This window comes from Dipodomys ordii, unplaced genomic scaffold (assembly GCF_000151885.1).
Source record: "Dipodomys ordii isolate 6190 unplaced genomic scaffold, Dord_2.0 Scaffold183, whole genome shotgun sequence".
Lineage (NCBI taxonomy): Eukaryota > Metazoa > Chordata > Mammalia > Rodentia > Heteromyidae > Dipodomys > Dipodomys ordii.
In genome coordinates, this window is record NW_012267399.1 from 2,816,648 (window position 1) to 2,822,448 (window position 5,801).

General features: G+C 36.1%; 1 protein-coding gene across 1 annotated transcript in view; it reads right to left on the bottom strand.

Moving 5' to 3' along the window:
* Positions 1-5,801, bottom strand: part of Pde3b (phosphodiesterase 3B, cGMP-inhibited) — a 138,258-nt gene that overhangs the window by 117,029 nt on the left and 15,428 nt on the right. The window lies entirely within an intron of this gene.

Below are 5,801 nucleotides of genomic sequence, written 5' to 3' on the forward strand. Positions count from 1 at the left end.
CCAGGCCCAGAGTTCAGGCCCCACAACCGGACCCAAAAAAAAAAATGCAGAAGATAAGACATTATCCCTATGACAACAACAAAAAAATCCTCCGATTCTGCGTTGGGCATCAATAACTCTTACTTGTAATCATAGCTACTTAGGAGGCTGAGATTGGAAGGATCACAGTTCAAGGTCAGTTAAGACAGAAAAGTTCCCAAGACCCCTTTTCTCAATTCAATTGATAACTGGATGCAATGATGTGTACCTGTTATCTCAGCTACTACAGGAAGCTTAAAACAAGCAGGTCATAGTCCAGGCCTGTGACTAGTCAGGAAGCAAGATCTTATTTCAAGAATAACTAGTGCAAAAATAGTCTGAGGTTATGGCTCAGCAGTAGAATGCCTGCATAGCCAAGTGTGAGGTCCTAAATTCAAACTAAGTACCGCCAAAGAAAAAGAGACTCATACCTAGCTAAAATACAATATGAAGGTTTTACAACAATAATATTCATTCTACAAACTACTTTTTAATAGCCATCCAGTTATTAATAAGTAGTGGAGGTGGAATAGAGGGGAAAAGCCGCTTGAGATCATTCAAGCTACTATTATCTCCCACTTGACAACAGTAACAGCCTCCTATCTTCCTGCTTCTACTCTAGCTACTCTGCCAACAGCTGATAAACAGGTCTGAATAGTCTTTTTAAAAATACAAACTATATCATAAAATTGTCTCATGACTTCCCATTAGAATGTAATTAGAAAGAAATGCAAACAGCAGAGTTGCTAAGGCCATATGTGACCCACATTTTTCTTTCTTCTACCATTCTCCAACCAGTTTTCTTTCTCACCCCAAGCACACCAACCTCTTTCCTACCATAGGGTCTTGAGCTTGATAATTCTTCTGTTTAATATGTTTTCCCCAACATGACCAGCTCCTTTCCAACCTACATGTGTGAGTTAAACTGTCACCTTATCAGAAAGGCCTTCTCTGATAATTACACACCTCTACCTCTACAAGCCCAAGCTTTAGTATCCCTTCATTTATTATTCTGTTTTACATCCTTCGTGCATCACAGTATTTAAACTACCTTAATTTATTTCACTGTTTTTATTTTCTATTTCCCTCTGTTAGAAATTTTCAAAGCACTATTAAGACAGAATCTTAGGTTTCTCACAGTACTAACGGCAGCATCTACAACTCTGACACATTTATTAAATAAAGATGATATTTAAACTATATTGTTAGGAGGCAATTAGAAACAAAAAATTTGTCAAGTAGCACAAAGATACATAGCTAAAAAGAAACTAAACATGAGCTTCAGTTTTTACAGATTTGGAGGACAAAGTAATAGACTACTACATTTGGAAGATATCCTGAAGATTTCATCTAATTTTGGTCAATATGAGGCATGAATTCACTCCAAAATATCCCCAGTCTGTTCCTGAACACTTCCCTTGGCATGCATATTGTTATCTCATGAGCTAACCCAACCTATTCTGAGTTAAACAACTTGAAATGATGAAACTTTTTCATATTAATTCCAAATCTGTCTGCCTGTTATTTAAACATACCAGTCTTAATTCCATTAATAGAGGTTCACATGAAAATAGAAAGCTTAATCCCTTCTTCAGGTGGCAGCCTTTCAAATATTTGAACACATTTATAATATCCTCCTAAAATAAAAGCAAGTAACCTTTATTGATAGTACTTTTAAGGCCCTGGGTAAGTATTTTGTAGGAATCACTCATTTAATTCTCATAAAGTTACTATCACTATCATAAAGTTATTATCACTGCACCTACTATGCAAACAAGAAAACTGAACTTACAAAATGTCAAACTGGAAAGGAATGGATCAAGAATTCCAAAGCCTAGCACCAGAAGCTATCTCCCTAAACGTAAGCCTCACTTGGGCTGGGAAGGTGGCTCAGTGGTAGAGTGCTTGTCTTGCATGCATAAGGCCCTAGGTTTGATTCCTCAGCACCACAGAAGCAGAAAAAGCAAGAAGTGACCCAAGTGGTAGAGCGCTAGCCTTGAGCTGAAGAGCTGAGAGACAGCGCCCAGGCCCAGAGTTCAGGCCCCATGACCAGCCAAAAACAAAAAAAAGTAAGTTTCACTTAAAAACTTTTTCTCTTAGTCCTATTTTTCCTAGGACACTATGTCAAAACAACTCAGGTAATGATGTTAAGGTACAGAACTTGACCCACCATCTTCTACCTACTGATGAAGGCATCATTGACTTTCATGAATTTATAAAAAGCCACAGACTTAAGACCTAATAATAAGAGAATAAGCAATGCAAAGTTAGTATTTCTCTATCAATTCTAAGCTATGTTTTAATTTTTATGACCTATTATTCCTTTTTTCAGCTTGCACTCCAAACTATCTGATATACTTTCCATTTTCTGAACATACTCTTTATTCTAATAATTTTCCATTTCTCTTTCTAAAAGGCTCTCTCTCTCCACTGCTGCACAGATTATCTTCTATGCCCATTTAAAGCCAATTTCATTTGTCCTTCAAGATCCATTTTTCTACTCTGTTGTTCGTTTTCCCAAGAGGCTTTGCCTGTATCAACAGCTCCCATTGCCCTCTGTCTTCTAAGTGGATTCAACCATGGAAAATAATAGAAAGAAACTAGAAAACTGACAGAGAGTTAGTGAGCTTGAAGTATTTACCTAGATCTCATGTAAAATCACCTCTAATTAGTAATACTGCTTTACTAAAGGCCATAGCTTCTGTAAAATGGTCTTATATACAATCAATCTGAGTGTTGGTAATAATTCCTTATTCTGCCCTTGTAAGTTTAAGGCTTCCCATTGTTGCTCACCGAACACTTCACACTATGCTGGTTTCCCTTAACCTTCCACACTTATAAATCAACTCTTCCCTATGTTCTCCCAAGACACTCATAACACAGCAATACCCTTTCCCATAAGCCTTTTCTAGGTTTTATTAATACTTTATTTATGGTCCTTTTTTTCTTTTACTAGACCACATAGAGTTTCTTGAAGGTAAGATATATTTTATTCATCTTTGAATCTCCAAAATCATTTATTTATTGCCCATAATAGGCACTACACGAATGTTTCAAGAATAAGTGAAAATTAATGTTTCCAAAATAAAAACACTTTGTTCAATAAGAAAATGACATAAAACTCAAATATCAATTTCCAATAAGTATTCAAAATAGACAAAATACCTGGACACCAGTGGCTAATTATAGCTACTAAGGAATTTGAGCTCTGAGAATCATAGTTCAAAGCCAGCCCAATCCATGAGATTCTTATCTCCCATTAACCAGTAGAAATCTAGAAGTGAAGCTGTGGCTCAAGTGATGGAGTGCTAGTCTTGAGCAAAAAAAAAAAAAAAAAGGCTAAGGAATAGTGTCCAGGCCCTGGGTTCAAGCCCCAGTACTGGGGAAAAAAATTATTGACAAAATTAAATCAGATAAATTTCAGAATTATAGACATCTTAGGTTACTGTCAGAACACAAGAAACCAAATAGGGTACTAGAAATATTCTGGTTTTGTCTGAGTAAGAAATACATAGGCAAAAACACATGTAAGGATTCAAATTAATTAAGCAATTAATTCACCTCATAGGGGGGTGGGGAAGTCTGGTCCATATGAGGCTCTTGAAATCATCTGGTCTAGTCCTTGCCAAGGAACTCAGAATTCAAAAAATCCAGTAGCTGTACTCATAGCAATATAAATTATAATTGACTGATAGTAAAACATAAATTTTGAAGGACAAGCAAAGAACATTCATGATGGGATAGATAGAACACATTATACACATGATAGAACATACATGTATGCTTCTCACTGGCTACCCAGACTCCATCTGGTCCACAAATGTTATAAATATTTAAATGGCCCTTGACAAAAAAAAAAAAAAGCTCTCCATCCCTGCTTTACAGTACACATGGTAAATGAGGAAAGAGGTGACACTATTCAAAAAGAAATGTCCTCATTACCTGACCTATGTAACTATAACCCCTCTGTACTTCACCTTTACAAGAAAAATAAAATTTGAAAAAGGGAAGGAACGAAAAGAAAAAATACTTTAGGCTTGTATTGTTGTAGCTAATTACCCAAAAGCTCTTGACCAAAATAAGCAAAAAAGATCTCTACACAGTTGAAACAGATGTTGCAAAGACTATATACTACATTCATGAGAAAGACTTTCAGGCATTTTTTTCCTCTTATTTTTATAGCCAATTCCAATTTGCTAGGTTAACAGTTTTCTGACTTACTGATAATAATCAGTAACAAACTTAGAAAGGGGATGTATTTTAACGATAACAAAAAGATGTAACAACTAACAGGGAAGAGCAACAAAATAAACATTAAAAACAGGTAAAACTTGAGATACATTATTTAATATATGACAAAGAGCCTTTTAACTCACTTTACACATATTTGTATCATAGGCATAATAAATGGTATTAAAATGTCAACCCTTACTTATCAGGAAATAAGTTTTCATTAGATTTGTTCTTAAACAGAAGTAGGGGAAACCTGAGAAAGAGTAACAACAAAAATTTATTTAAAATAAAAATGTATTATGTCAAGTTCCTGCTAGTTGCCTGATAAGAATGTGTTTAATTTAAAATAACCCCATTTCTAGCAACTGCTAAATAATTACAACTAATTTACTATTATTTTCCTCTTTAGTAAACTATAAGAATCAGTACATTTTCATTAAGAGTGTGAATATCTCCCTTGAAAGAAAAACAAAAAACAAAAACTGGCCAGGCTCCACTGGCTCACATCTGTAATCATTGACATTCAGGAGGCTGAGATCTGAGAACTGCAGTTTGAAGCCAGCCCAGACAGAAAAGTCCACAAGGCTCTTCAATTAATCACCAAAAGCCAAAAGTGGAGCTGTGGTGGCTAAAGTGCTAGAATGCCGCCTTTGAACAAAAAAGCTAAAGAACAGTGCCCAGGCCCTGAGTTCAAGCCCCAATACAGATATAAAATAAAACAAAATAAAAATGATGCAATCTAATTACTGAAAATGTCCTATCAACACTTAATAACTATTCAAACACTTGGGAAATGTAACCAATTCTTAAGTGTTTTTTTTCAAGTATATCTAGAGGCAGCACCATAATTGTTTATAACACTGCATAACTGTGGACTTGTCCAAAATCCACACTTGGTACTTCTTCCTTTTTTTAAGAGGTCATGTCCTACATCAGGTACAGTTTCTCTTCTCTCAACTTTAACCTTTCCCTAGGTTTCACTTATAAAGTTGGGCATTCATGCAAAGGAAGCTTCCCCTGTAAATTATTGCTGGGATCTGTGATTTTCCTTAGGCATCTTCTTCCCCAAGTTAGTGTCAAGTGCAAAGTTATGAATATTATAGAGCACCCAGGGGAAAATGTTATTTACAGTGACAAAGATAATTAATGGAATAAGCCAATTCAATATACTATTTATTTGGTGCATGGGCAAGTTCCAGAAATACAAAGTAAATAAGGTACTGTCCTCCATTTAACAAACATAAAATACAGAGATGTTAGAGAACAATAAAAGCACAAATGCTAAGTACAACAATATATGCATGCAGGGGCTGGGAAGGTGGCTCAGTGGTAGAGCACTTGCCTTGCATGCACGAGGCCCTGGGTTCGATTCCTCAGCACCACATAAGCAAAAAAAAAACCCAGAAGTGGTGCTGTGGCTCAAGTGGTAGAGCGCTAGCCTTGAGCTGAAGAGCTGAGGGACAGCGCCCAGGCCCAGAATTCAGGCCTCACGACCGGATCCCCCCCCAAAAAAAACAATATATGCATGTAGACAGAAGTAACTTATTTTT